Raw genomic sequence first — 16,110 nt, 5'->3', positions numbered from 1 at the left:
TGCTGAACAATTTAGCAGTGGGATTGGGATATTGACTGGGAATAACGAAGTGAAAATAATGCAACCATTTGTAGTAAAATGTGTATCAATTAGCTGAGTTCTTTGAAAACAAATCTTCTTTACCGTAGTCAACTATAATCGAGACTTGTTCAAGTATGATTAAAGCAAATGCTATAGCTTATACTGATATTTTATAAATATGTTATAATTCAATAAACTAATGTTGTAATGAAAGCAGGCATTTAAAAAAAGGAACAGTTAAGCATTTTAACTTAGGTAATAGATCCCATGCAGGCTTTTTGCAATGAAGGCATATCCTTTAAGTAAATGCCAGTTGACTTTAAAAAGAAAAAGAAAAAACAGTTCCTGAATGCAAATGAAAATAACTGTGAAAATGTGGAGTACAAGCTGGTTTTGTTTGAAGGAAAGGAAGGAACATTCATGCGAATGTTCACAGTCATTGAACATGCAGAGGAAATAAGATGTTAAAAGTGGTGGAGCCTGAAGACTTAGTCACAACCAGGTTGAGAGTATAACCTGTGGGCACAATGAAAGGAAGATGGGAGAACATAACAGTAAGATATTATGTTGGAAGGAAATTTATAAGACAAATCAGTAAAAAGTTGTGAAGGACAACATGTGTCAAGACAGCAATTAAATATTTATTAGATACCTACTCCCTACAAAGCACTGTGCTAAAGGCTAATGGATATAGAGATACTGTATGTATGTGTGTGTATGAGAGAAAGAGTGTGCACACATGTGTAACCACCACCAAACCCAGAACGTAATCACTGTGTTATGAATATAGAGGAAATGTGCTTTACTAGGACTTATCTAAGGTAATATGCTTTAGTAGGATTTATCTGAAGTAAGCAGAATTAGTGGGGAAGGTAAGCTTTTTACTGGGCCTTTGAGAGATACAGCAGAAGAGGGGCAAAAACACAAAGGGAAGAAAAGAGCAAAAATAGATAAGACTGAAAAGGTAAATTAGGAATATTTGGAGAAGGCATTTGTCAGCCAAGCAATGTATCTTCTTTCTATGGGAAACCACTGAAGTTTTTGAATGAAACAATGTTATAAATTATTTTTGTTTTTATCTAATTTTTTTACATCATTGAATATATTAAAAGACTAAGTAATTTGGTGATATTTATTTCATTTATATATACACACACATATTTTGTGTTTTATGTATTTTTGTTCTGTAAACTATTCTGTGCATAAGTTCTATTAAACATGTGCACACATGTATGAATGATTAAAAGAAAAACTACATGGTTGAATGAGCCTTTATATATGTGTGTGTATATATATATGTGTGTGTGTGTGAGACACTAAAAACAATTCTCACTGTTTTTTGTTGGCTAAGTTGTATACAGCTCTTTTGTGACCCCCATGGCCTGTAGCCTGCATGGCTCCTCTGTCCACTGGGTTTTCCAGGCAAGAATACTGGAGTGGGTTGCGATTTCCTTCTCCAGGAGATCTTCCCAACCTGGGTATAGAAACTGTGTCTGTCTCCTGCATTCACAAACAGGTTTTTTACCACTGAGCCACCTGGGAAGCCTCTAAAAACAATTTTAGTACATGAATATTTGTGATTATTTTCATTGTGGATAGCACACTTTACCAATATTAGCATATCTCTTTGACAATGTTTGGCCCCCAATTCTATTTTATCTCTATTATTGCCAACCCAGCTTAGTTTACTATATATTTTTCTACTGTAAATTTGCAGATACCTTTATTTTTAGCCTTTATTTCAGAAATTGGAACAAAATTTGTTCCAAGCAATTGGAACAGAAATTGTCTGTCTCTAAATACAATTCCTACACAACCAGTAATCTACTTTCTGTCTCTATGGATGTATCTATTCTTGACATTTCATATAAATGGAGTCATACATTGTGTGGTCTTGTGTGTCTGGTTTCTTTCAGTTAGCAAAATGTTCACAAGATTTGTTCTCATTGTAGAAAGTGTCAGCTCTCCATTGCTTTTTATTGCTGAATAATACTGCGTTGTATTGATTACTACATTTATTTACCCATTTATCAATTGATGAACACTTGGATCATTTCCAATTTTGACTGTTATGAATAATGCTACTGTAAACATTCATGTCCTACATTCGTGTGCTATAAACATTCAAGTATTTGTGTGGACATATGTGTTCAGTTTCCAATGAAATTGGGATATACGTAGAAGTAGAATTGCTGTGTTTAACATTTTGAGAAACTTCAGAACCATTCTTCAGAGTATTAATAGGTACATTATTTTGGAATCTCAACAGCAATGTAAGAGAGAGGCAGTTTCTCCAAATCCTCACCAACATTTCTTATTGTCTGTCTTTTTTATTCAGAGGGTCAAGAGTAGATATGAGGTGGTGTCTTGTGGTTTTTGTCATTGCCTTAATAACTAATGATGTTGACCGTCTTTCCATGTGCTTTTGTCCATTTGAATATCTTTTATAGAAGAGTGTCTGTTCAAAATCTTTATCTATTTTTAAATTGGCTTGTTTGTGTTTTTATTGTTGAGTTGTAGAATATCTTCATATATTCTGGATATGGATTCCTTACCAAATACATGATTTGTAATTACTAATTTTTATTCCATGGGTTATCTTTTCACTTACTTGATAATATCATTGAAGCACGATTTCTTCTAAAATTTTGATGAAATTCATTGATCTATGTTTTCTTTTGTTACTTACGTGTTCAACACTGTATTTTTTAAAAAGTCCCTATTTCAAAACCACTGTCATTTTTCTTAGCTTCCAATACTTCTTTTATATTTCTTACAGAACAGTTACATGGTAGATAGACTATTTAAGTTTTTGTTTAAGGGGAATCTTAATTTCTCCCTTCATTGTAAAAGGATAATTTTGCTGAGTATAAGATACTTAGTTGACAGTCTTTTTCTTTCAGCATTTTGATTATGTCATCTCATTTCTTCTGGCCTCCAAAGTTTCTAATGACAGGTCAATTATTAAGGATGCTTTTTACATGCTGGGCCTTTTTTAAAAAACTAATTTTATGGTTATCTCTGTCTATTGACACTCTGACTTTGTGTCTAGTTGTTATCCTTGCGCTTATTCTACTTAGAATTTATTGATCTTCTTGAATGTGGAGGCTAAGGTTTATGCTTGCTTTTTTTTTTTTTAATTTGACTTGGAAAGTTTTTGGCCATTATTTCTCCAGATATTCTTACCGTCACTTTCTTTTCTCCCTCCTTGGATTCCGTTATATATATGTTGATATGGTTGATGGTAACCCACAAGTCTCTAAGTCTCTGTTTATATTTCTTGAATAATTTCAATAGATTGAAGTCAAAGCAGAAGAAATACTAAATGTATTATATCTAAGCAATTGAAACAAAAAAATGTGTGTCTCTAAATATAATTCCTATATGCAACTGGTGATCTACTTTCTGTCTCTATGGATATGTCTGTTGGGAGACACCTCACCCCATCTCTGCCTTGACATTCACACAGGCTCTATATTTGTGCATTTGTCTTCAAATTTCAACTTTCTATAAGGAAACTGATCAAATGGGATTAGGGCTCACCCTAACTCTTGTTATTTTAACTTGATTACCTCTGTAAAGAACTTCATCTCCAATATGAATTTGGAGGTGGGAGCATGAGAGGATATAATTTAACCAATAGCAAGACCTTCTAGTGACCCTTTAATTTTGTTATTGTTCTTTTCATTCAACTACAGAATGTCTCTTTTGTTTATTTTTATCTTTTTATCGAAATTCTTCTTAGTGAGACATTCTTCTTATTTTTTTAAGTCTTTAGATATGGTTTCATTCAGTTCTTTGAAAAATTTATAACAACTGATTTAAAACTTTTGTTTAGTAATTAATTCCTCAGTTTCTATTGCCTGTTTTTATATTATCCTCCCTGTATATGGACCATAATTTCCTGTTTTCTTGTGTGCAGCATAGTTGTTGTTGTTTTTGAGAACGAGACATTTAAAATAATGTAACATGCAAACTCTGTCAGATTCTTCAGCTGCCTCCACCAGATGTTGTTGGGTCCATTTATTTGTTTAGTGACTTTCCTGTATTAATTCTGTGAAACCTGCCTTCTTTTTCATGTGCATCCACTGAAGTCTTTAATTAATTAACTTAGTGATTATTTGATGATTGGACAGAGATTTATGTAAATTCTTTGAATCGGTAAGCCTCCCAAGCTTTGCTAAGGGGCTCTGCATGTGCCTATGTGTGTGTGGGTATGGGTATGTGTGTATATATCGGGGCATGCTTTCCATGCTTCTGCAGGCAGTTTACAACTCTGTCTTAGCACTCACTTCTAACCCGTGCAGTCTCATGGTCAAAAACAGTTGAGATTTTAATGAATTATGAAGTCTTTCCATGGCATTCACATAGCCCTACATATGTGTATGACCTTCAATATTTCCAGGGATATGATGGAGCTTTTCAAAGCCCCCAGTAACCATTACAATCCCTATTTTTTCTTAGGATTTTTTGGTCAGTCTTTTATTTCAGTTGATACTTCTTCTTCAGGCAGCTGTGATATTAAGAAATCACCACTGATATTTTTCAACAAATGCTCGAAGGATAGGGCTGATCCCACAGAGTCCTGAGTCAGACTAAATAGAGTTTGAGCTTTTCTAGAGAGCCACCAGACAGAGAAAATGGTAACAAATTTGTGGATATGGACGTCTAGGAAAATTCTAAACCTATTTTTTCCCTTCTTGTGGCTGCTAGACTGCTGGCTTTCCTACCTACCATGTAAGTAGGACTATTAGTTTTCAAGATTGCTGTGGAGTTGGGTGGGGATGGGTGGGAGGGGAGCAGATCAGAATGCTGTATTCTTACAGAGAGTGAGGTGTTTTTCTTGAATAAATGCTCCTTTAATTGTTATAAACTTTTGGTTAATTTTTAGACTTTTTTAAAAACCAAATCTTGCAATTTTTGACAAGTATTCTTATTACTTCTATAGAGGAGCAGATTTTTGGTGCTTACCAGAGTGCTTTAAATAAAGTTACTTTTTAAAATAATTTTTCTATATCCTAGCTTTACATTATTTGTGAGCCAATTTTAAGAGATATATATATATTTATAATTCCATAATATGGGTTGCTTTATTCTTAATGAATTCTTTCATTGCCCCTATCAATTACTGAGTTAAAATACATAATATATAAATACCTAGAACAGAATGATCTGTTAATATATTGTACTAAAACTGGTGATATTATTTGGGAGAGAAGTGACATGTTAGTAGACAAGTTAAGCAATATTTTATAGGACTTTATTACTCTATAAATTTACTACATGTTACAGAATAAGAGTTTCGATATAGTATATTAAATAAACTTATTTAGAAATATTTTAACGTTTATCAAGGAATCAAAAGCATTTACCATATCTGATCAGTTATAATAAGCAGATCACTAATTTCATATAATGTAATGCCAAAATTTACTACTAAGATATGGACAAATATAAACATAATGTCATCATTTTTAAAAAAACACAAATTAAGGTATAGATTGCTGTTTCTACCCATCTTCATAATCTAGATTCAGAGATTTGATTTGTCTTCATTTCCAGTCACTTCTAGGACTATCTAACCTCAGCAAGCTTCTCAAACATGGAAATCAAAACAAAGACAAAAATCTTAAGATGCCATTTTTGTGTCAGAGTAAAATCGCACATTTGGAATTTTGAGGTGGCTGTTTCCATACAGATTCTACATCCAGTAAATTCCTGTTTTACTTCCCTGCTCCCATATTCTATCCATTTTATTACATGCACATGTCTGTTTCCTTCTAAATCCTAAACTTCTTTGGTAGTAAGTAATTTATACCTATTACCTAGTTTAAACTTATTCACCTAAGAACTTCCCCTAAATGCAGATATGTATATACACTTGATTCTTTGAGTGTAAAGAAGTGGGAAAGCTTTACTAGCTGGAGTTCTCAGTAGAGGCCTGGGCAGTAACATGGAGCTAGGTCTTGAACTATTTTATCAAAATATCAATGGTCAGTTTTAGAAGAGGGAATTCTAGTGCAGTGGAAAATCTTCGATGTCAGAGAAATTGGAAAGAAAATATACTCAGGAAGTAAAAATAATAATTTTCACTTGTCCAGAGTGTGATTTTGCTATTCAGAATCCTTTAAAAGTGATTTTCACTTTTTCATTTTCCATTCATGGCTCTAAGATCTTTGGTCAATCACAGATTGTCATCGGAAATGCTTTATTTATATATAAACAAGACCTACCCATGAAAACTCAGACATACTAGTATAGAACCTCTAGATACTTAGAGTTGCTTAAAAACACATTTATAAACAAGTGTTAGAGATGATTAATAGGTAAATTTACTTGGGTTGGGAAGATCCCCTGGAAAAGGCCATGCAGCCTACTCCAGTATTCTCGCCTGGAGAATCCCATGGACAGAGAAGCCTGGCAGGTTACAGTCCAGAGGGTCGCAAAGAGCTGAACATGACTGAAACAACTTTGCATACACACACAAACTTTGACTTTTTGTCAAGCTTGATTTTCTAACATTCTATTCATAGTAAGAAAATGAAATATAAATACTAGAGTCAATAAGAGCTGAAATCATCTCTCAAATCCACCGCAACTTACCAGCAGGAGAACTTTGAAAGAATTAGTAACATTTTCCCCAATTTTGTAATTTGGGAAGCTAATGTCTCCATTAACTTTTTAGCATTAATAAAATAATGTGTGTACATAATACGTGATTCATATCTAATTAATGCTAGCTTTTTTCCAAATGATATTTACTCATTTTATGCCCCCTATTATCTCTCATAAGGCAAATTTGTTTTATTTGTTCTTTAGCCATACACAAATATTAACTTTAAAAAGTATTATGACTTATTATAAACTTCAAGTTTCAAATGTGTTTTTCAGATAGTTCTATAACTTCAGGCAACTGACTATTCCTCTTCAAGTCTCAGTTCATTAATCTAGAAAAATAGAAGAGATACTTAAGAGGATTTCAAACTGCTTGCAAGCTGAGAATGTTTGTCACAGTTCTCTTGGTTGCATGTAACAGAAAACCACATCAATCTAGCTTAAACAAACAAAGATATATTTTATGAAAGTATGCTCTGGTGTATCACAAAACAAATGGAATGTTGAAAAAACAGGACTAAAGGAAGAGTGGGAACCAGGGAGGGAGTTCTAGAATCTCAGAAGAAACCTGTGACTCTTTATTATTCTGCAATTAACATGACTCTTTGAATCTCTGTACCTTTCAATTCAGACTTCCTTGCTTTGTGTCTACCTCAGTTCCAAAGAGTATTGGCTAAGAGATTAGTATTAAGGTGGCACAAACACAGCTATTGATAGCTACTCCTTTCAGGAAGAGGGGATGATTTTCAGAGGTCAGAGAAGAGTTGTGAGCTGAACAGACATTCCTAATAAGTTATCTTCTACAGTTGACTTCTTGGATATCCAAAATAAGTAGGCTTTTCTTTCTAAACATGTGATTATAAAAATGCATTCACTTATTATGATTTACCTCTGAAACACAAATGCACACATTTCCTCCATAAGAAAATACAATGAAAGGCCATTAGTATTTTGCATCCAGAAGAGATATCATTGAACAATTTTTATTGGAGTCTATGATTTCCAGATGGTGTACATTATCCTTGAATTCCATTGCCAACTGCCATTGAACTTTGTAATCTATAAACTAAATAGTTAATTTATAAGTGACCAGTCCAGGTTCGACGCATAAATTTTCCTCTGTTCAAAAAAAAAAAATAGTTAATTTAGTCACAAACAAGGAAAAAATAATGTGTGGTTTATTTGTGAAGCGAGTTAATTTGTTCTTCAACAGTCAATTTAATTACTTCTCCCAAGTAATAAAAAATCAATATAATGTTATCTGTAAGACTTTTTATAAAGTTTGACTTTCCAAAGTTTCATAATATTCTGAAAAATAGGTCTATTCATTTATATTTTAACTTATTTTATTTAACAATTATTAAATTAGAACATATTATGTAGTCATGGGAAATATCAGTATTAGCACCCTTGAAAATGAAACACTACTTTAAAATAAACTGTTTGCTCATCTCTCCACCCCCCTTTATTATATTTAAAGGATAAAAAGATTTAAAATACATGGAGAAAAAAAAGATTGCTGAGAAACCAAGCAGTAACAATTGAAAGACTCTTATCTGAAGAAAATCAATCATTAATTTTTCAAAAAAATAAACCATGCTACTACCCATTTCTCGTTGGAGAAGGAAATGGCAACCCACTCCAGTGTTCTTGCCTGGAGAATCCCAGGGGCCGGGGAGCCTGGTGGGCTGCCGTCTATGGGGTCGCACAGAGTCGGACACGACTGAAGCAACTTAGCAGCAGCAGTAGCAGCAACCCATTTCTCATAGTTAAAGTCTTTGATTTCTCATAAACTAAATCCATAGTTTTCCTTTCTTAAAACTTTATTGTCAACATTTCATCATGATCAATATAAGCTCATAATAGCAAACATATTGTCCTAATATATACAACATACATATACAAATCATTTGGAGATTAAAATGATAATCAACCAATTGCTATTCTTTCACAATCATCTTCAATCTTCCTTACTTTTCTAAACTGTCATCTGTCTAGGACTCTTTGACCCTTGGCAGAACGGATTTCTCAGAGAGTCTAGACTCTGTGGTATTAGAACATTTCTTAATGTTGGCTGAACACTGGACTTGTTTTAAAAGCTAGAAAATTATTCATGTTTGAGCCTATCTCTGGAGATTCTAATATAATTGATCTAAAGTGTAGCCTGAACACTGAAAGTTTCTAAAGATCTCCAGGTGATTCTAATGCAAAGATAAGAATGAGAACTACTGTGCTGCTGCTGCTGCTAAGTCACTTTAGTCGTGTCCGACTCTGTGTGACCCCACAGACGGAAGCCCACCAGGCTCCCCCATCCCCGGGATTCTCCAGACAAGAACACTGGAGTGGGTTGCCATTTCCTTCTCTCTGTGCTAAGCGACAGTAAATTTGAAAGATTAGCTTTCAGTTCACCTGTTGTTTCAATAAAGGAATTGTTGGTGTTTTCCTCTGTGAGTTACTCCTGGTGGGCTGGCAGGAATGGAGCCAGAATCTTCAGAGGAATGGGGAGGGAACAAAAAGTGCATTTAAAAGAAAAAAAGCAAAACCAGACCAAACCAAAAGCCTTATCAAGATGGTAAAAGGACTATCTCAAAAGTTATTGGACTAAGTGTCACCCAGATCAGGTATTATCATTGGCAACTGGATACTATCTGGGGTCATGAAAGCTGGAGAAACGTGTGCCCCCAGCTAACACTGCTGCCATGCCTCTTGCTCACATCTGTGTATGATAGGTCCATTCTTGACCTCCACTGAAGGAACTGTCGCCTTTGCCTATATCCACTGGTATATGTCAATCATTTACTCAACCTCAATTTTTTTTTTCCCTCCGTTTTCTACTTGTCTTTCTACTACTTGGCCATGTGTTTGAGAGTATACATAGGTGACCAAAACATGATTTGTTTGGTTCAGTCACATCTGCTTTCATTCCTCGCAGAGATCAGCATGAACATAGAACACAGTTCTGGCCAAAAAAGACCTGAGGGAAGTTTGCTGATGGGCACAGAGGTTGCTTGGAAAGATATTCTCTGTAAAGAAATGAGATACATTGGAAGTCATTACTGTCTTCCACCTGACAGTTTTCATGCTGCCCACAGCATGTGGCAGCCATGCTAGACTCAACACCCTGGAAGAAGGTTGAGTCCTTGATATTCCTAAGTTGCTAACATCACCTATTCTGAACACCATCTACTTTAGGAATTTTTATAATATGGAATAGTAATTCTTCTTTATTGCTTAAGTCATTCTAAATATGTTTTCTGTAATAGAGAAACAAAAGCATCTTAAATGATAAAATCGTGTGACAGATTGCATTACTGAAAAAAATGTGAAAATAAACAATAAATTAGCTCCATGATCTAGCTTACTAAATGATTTCTATTTTATGTTCTATTACATATTTTTTTTACTTTATATTCAAAAGCACAAAGTCAGGAATTCAGAGTAAAGCATAGTACATCATCTCATAATTTATTGTACTACATTTATTCCAAGTGTTTTCTAATCTTTAAATTTCTTCACAAGGAATCCTCTGAAGAGTTCCTTTGGTAGCACAGTCCACTCATCTCTGTTTTAATGTTGAGATTCAGGAAAGAGTTTCAAATCACAAAACAAAACAAAGAAACAAACACATATACAAACAAGATAAAATAAAGAAATCCATCTTGCATGGTTTCTACATCCTGAAAGAGCAATATTTTGACCATCCAAATGAGGAAACATCTTATTTGAGAGAGTCCTTACAAAGTTTTGCCATGTACTACAGTGACTAGATCCTAGGAAGTCAGCCTTTAATCTTCCTACATTTTAATTGACTTCTTTATAGACTAGAAATTGTTCTGCCTATATGGGTCTTGAAAAAGAACATTAAGTGTTTCCACTGACTGTGCTATTAGATATGAAGCCTGTCCATCTCTTGGGAGAATGTGACATGAAAATCCTTCAGGACGTTTATGATGTAGTAATAGGTCTCCTGCATTTGTGGAGTCCTCTCACCTCCACAGAAAACTCAAAAAAACTCGAATTCCTTCAAATTTTCTGCGAAGTGCAGACTAGCTTTTAAGAAAAGAAAATTTGTGGCTCCAAATCTTTTTAAAAATTTTTAAACAGGTGCAATGGATAGGTCTTTAATAAGCTATCTTGAAAACAGTACAGAATAAATAAGGTCATAGAGACCTAATGTATTTAAAGCCTCACATTCCCATATTACTAAATAAGATTGTTTAGGCTTGAAGTAAATGATCCCCTATGGCGTCCCTGTCTTCAGGGAGGTGTAACAGCAGCAGAAACAGCAAATATGCTGATAAATGTAAAAATATTAATATAAAAGACTATTATTAACTGTTTGAAGTAAAAATAACTAATGGCAGAGTTTGTAATATATATATAACATATTAAATAAGTAAATGACAAAAGAAAATGAAATTTTACTGTTGTACAGTTTTTACAGTGGATTATGATAAATTGAGGAGGCATATTTTAATCACTAAAGAAGCCACCAAATTTTTTTTAAAAGGAATAACTAAAAATTCAGTAGAGAAAAAAATGGAATATTAGAATAAAATAATTTAATCTAAAATTTATTATGAAAGGAAGAACAAACGGAAAAAGAGCAAATGATACAAATAGGGAACAAATAGCAAGATTTTTCTTCACAGGTGGCACTAGTGGTAGAGAATCCACCTGCCAATGCAGGAGACACAAGAAGCATGGGTTTGATCTCTGGGTCAGGAAGATCCCCTGGAGAAGGATATGGCAACCCACTTCAGTATTCTTGCCTGGAAAAGTCCATGGGCAGAGGAGCCTGGCAGGCTACAGTCCCTGGGGTTGCAAAGAGTCGGACACGACTGAGAGATGAGCATAGCAAGATGGTAGACCTAAACCCAATGATGGAACTCTTTGAGACAGGAGATTGGTACCCAGTTCACATTTATATCAATACAGTGATGGTCTGCTATGAGTATTAGACCAGTAACAAGCAGTCAGTGCTTTTCTACCTACAATTTTAACAGCAGTATTTTATTCTATGAGCACATTTGTAATTGTGTATTTCTTCTGGCAACATCTGCTCCCCTCACTGTTACCATTTGAGTAGAAAGGCTGTCACAACACATTGTTATGAAAAACCCCTCGGCTATACTACAGAGCCTTCCAGAGAAGTCCATTCTGATCCTTAAAATTAGAGAAAGTAGAAATGGAGGATTCTGATCTACTCTAGCCCTAAGTTGGGCTTCCCTGATTGCTCAGTTGATAAATAATCTGCCTGCAATACAGGAGATCCCAGTTTGATTCCTGTGTAGGGAAGATCCACTGGAGAAGGGATAGGCTACCCACTCCAGTATTCTTGGGCTTTCCTTTTGGCTCAGCTGGTAAAGAATCTGCCTGCAATATGGGAGACCTGGGTTCGATCCCTGTGTTGGGAAGATCCCCTGGAGAAGGGAAAGGCAACCCACTCCAGTATTCTGCCCTGGGAAATTCCAAGGACTGTATAGTCCATGGGGTCACAAAGAGTCGGACAGAACTGAGTGACTTTCACTTTCACTAGCCCTAAGTACAAGAAAATTTTAATTTGACTGTTGATATGTTCATACAAATCAGTTGTTCACAGACCAGATATTCAGCATCACATTAAAGTTATCTCCTCAAGAAAGAAACATGAAAAATGGATGTTGAATACATCTGTAAAATGAACACTAGCTACCAATTGTCTTCTGAGTATAGAGGAAAAAATAAATTTCAGTAAGGAAGCACATAATTTTAATCTTGATATACTAATATTTATTGAACATTAATAAGTTATATACTCAAGTTGAACCTGGTTATTTATTCCACTGTAGCCCCCCAAAAAAAGACTGTTAGTGATTATTAATCACTTAATCAAGTAGAAGAAAATTAAGCTTGCTTTCCTGGTCATATGTATTATAGTCTAAAAACATGTTTACTTTTTCTAGTTTTTAGATCTTACTTGATCATATTGGTTTTTATATAAACTAGAAATAAAATTTTGTTGTTTTTAGCCAACTGATTATGGGGGACCTATTTGTTGAGATAGTTCTCTCTCATATTGCCTAAATACTATTTACTGATGGTAGACAATTTCACATTTTATAATTTACTAATATATCAACTTGACTAGATGTGATCTGATCATTTTCATAAACGTGAAGTAGCTCTTGAAAAAGTGTCATCAGTGCTTTCATAAAACCAACAATGAATAAGAGAAACAAAAGGAGATATGTCGAGCTTTTGGTGGGTAGTTCTTAATACTCAACGAAATAGCTATTGAAATAATCAGAATATAGGATCTCATGACTAGGGAAGGAGTGAAAAGTTCTAATTGAATAAGAGAACTCTGTTCTATGACTCACAAAAGTAAAAGAGGTAAGATTTATTATGATAGTTTTGAAAGAAATGGGTGATGATAATTTGTAAAAGGTTGAAATCTCATTGCTGGAAAAAGCCTCTTATTATGGTGGCCAGGTGATTGCTTCTCAGATAACATAGACAGTGCATTGAAAAAGGAAGTAAAATTCAGCAATACTGAAGTCTATGATTTTAACCTCTTTTAAAAAAAAAGAAAAAATCTTTGTTCTTCCAAGAAGTGCTATTTGAAATATGATTCTTTTTTTTTTCCCTGGCTTGTAATACGTGACTATCAGTGTCCTAAGTGATAATAATAATGGTTAAATAATCCCTCACATTGGCAGGCTTCTTGACCATCCATTCATTTTATTTTAGAAACTTTTTATATACTAGGCCTTGGGAATTCAGAAGTGAATGAGTCCCTGACATCAAATGGCTTACAGTCTACTGGCAGGTAGCAGTCATTAAAAAAAGAGAGAGAGTCAGAGAGACTAGTATAACACATAATACTCTTAGTATATACTGAGCAGAACGTACTTTCTCTGTATACGTGGAATGTGCAGGTTGGAGGGCTTAATTCCTCTTGTGTGAGGAATAAGAATATTAAAGAAAACTTTGCTTTCACAAAATTGTGTTTTTTCCTTTTGTCTTTCGCATCTAATTCTAGCCCTCTTATGATCTGAGCTATTTCTGAAAGCCACATTACTAGACAGATATTCTAAATACAATCACTGAATATTATACTCTATGAACAATGTTTAAATGTCTCGAGGGTTTGGAGATAATTTATGCAATTTCTTTCAAAATGTGTATACCTACAAAGCTGTTACTGGCCATTTCCTCCTATCCTGTGGCTTTTACTAGGTGTGCTAATCATAAGTGAACAGAGAAGCCTTGCTGGAGGCCACTCACTTCTGAGGGCTTAGAACATCTGATGAGAACACTGCTCAGAATCTAACCCAGTGATGCTGGTTGTAGCCAGGAGTAAGATTCTTACTCACTGACTTTTAGCACAGATACAGCTTTTCCCTGGACATTGAAAACTGGAAAGGAGAGGAAAAAGTGGAGGAGAAACAGACACTGCATACATATCATCTAAATTTAAACTCTACAACATCTGTGTAGCTTTGATATCCTTATTGGCTGTGCTCCAGAAAGGAAAGCATCATTTAAGCAGTAAAATAATTTGAAAGTGACACAGATTAAACAAGTGACAAGGGCAAAGCTAGAACTGAAAGCAAGGGACTCTGACTGAAAGCCTCGATCCAGGACCTTGGCACCATATTGCTTACAAAGTGGCAGTAGGTCTGCAATGAGTCTGTGAAACCTGATGATAAATAAACCATCCTTTGTCAATCCCAGTGCCGGCCTTCTGCGTTTCTATGCACTAGTCAATAGAAAAGCTCTGCTGATTTGACTTCAATGGCGTACATTTTTCATAGTAAAAGCCAACCATTCATGAACATCTAAAAACCAATGTCATCTGAGTGTCTAACGGCAAAGCACCTTTGCAGTGAAATGAAGAAGAATGTGTTGCTAAACTCTTTTAGGTGATTTTGACTTCCCTGCTGGCTCGAATGGTAAAGAATCTGCCTGTAATGCAGGAGACCAGGGTTCGATCCCTGAGTTGGGAAGATTCTCTGGAGAAGGAAATAGCAACCCACTCCAGTATTCTTGCCTGGAGAATTCCATGGACAGAGGAGCCTGGTGGACTACAGTCCATGGGGTCGCAAAGAGTTGGACATGTCTGAGCAACACTTTCACTTCTCTTCACTTTAGGTGATTTAGATAAGGTTTAGAAAGATCAAGGTACTTCGCTTAAGATTACAGAGCCACTAACTGACAGATCCCACAGACTCTTAAACTCTGTATTCTTTCCAATATATTACACACCCTCATTCACTACAACAAAAACTCTATAAATCAATATTTAAGCTAATTATCATAAAGAGCAGAAATGCTAACTGCAAATAAATTTGTATTCAGTTTTGAGTATTCCTTTCTTTTTCTTTCTTTTATAATTTGTAGTTTATACATGAAGGGAAAGTTTGTTTTCATTTTTATTGAAGTACAGATGCTTTGCAATGTTGTGCTATTTTCTGCTGTACATCAGAGTGAATCAGTTACACGTGTACATATATCCCCTCTCTTTTGGATTTCCTTCCCATTCAGGAAACCACAGAACACTGAACAGTGGAGTTCCTTGTGTTATGCAGTAAGTTCTCATTAGTTATCGATTTTACAATCGTAGTGTGTATGTGTGAATCCCAATCTCCCAATTCATCCCATCTCACCTTTCCCCCTTCGGCATCTGTATGTTTATTCTCTGCACCCGTGTCTCTATTTCTGCTTTGCAAATAGGTTCATCTCTACCATTTTTCTATATTCTACATATATGTGTAATACATGAGACTTTTGTTTTTCTCTTTCTGACTTTGTTTTAAGTACCAGTCTGAGTAGGGGATTCAATTTCAGAGTTCATAGAGCATCTTCAAAAGTTCAAAATCTGGGACTCAGGTAGTTGAAAGGAAACTTGATGCATGACTCAGTGTATTCACATTCAAGGCCATCTGGTAGGAATGGTGGCTTCTTATGTTTATTGATGAAGCAGTCTGTCAAACAAAAGAATGTGAGCTTCTCTAGCACCTGGCTGTTCTCTGGAGTTGAGCCTGCTTGGAAGTCCTCTTTAACTTGGAAGAGGGAAATAAATCTTGCCCAGAAATCCATCTGTGGACCCTGCCAAACAACTTTCGCCTTTGGATTCTCTTATTTACAGCACTAGAAAACCTGAAGCAGTTCAGTAATTTCATTTCTTTTCATATAATTTATATTTTAACATGCTTCAGAAGGATTTCCTTAGACCAGTTTAATCCAGTGAGGTCCAAGAACCAAAGATAAGGGGACATCTTTTTTTTTGGAGCACAGCAAATGAAGAGGGTTGGGACTTGTGAGTCCCAAATTCACCCTGTCATCCATGAAAGCACATAGTGTAGCCAGTCAATATAAAGTTGAGGTAAATTTCAAAGTAATTTCTCTTTTGATTTATCAAAAAATGCCATAGAAATTTGCATTAGACTGTGTAAAACCAAGAAGTTGGGTAGTATACAAGCTGTTCAT

This window comes from Moschus berezovskii, chromosome 26, assembly GCF_049115385.1.
Source record: "Moschus berezovskii isolate FMDL1 chromosome 26, NW_MosBer_1.0, whole genome shotgun sequence".
Classification (NCBI taxonomy): domain Eukaryota; kingdom Metazoa; phylum Chordata; class Mammalia; order Artiodactyla; family Moschidae; genus Moschus; species Moschus berezovskii.
The sequence above is the reverse complement of the archived record's forward strand: the minus strand, read 5'-3'. Positions refer to the sequence as shown.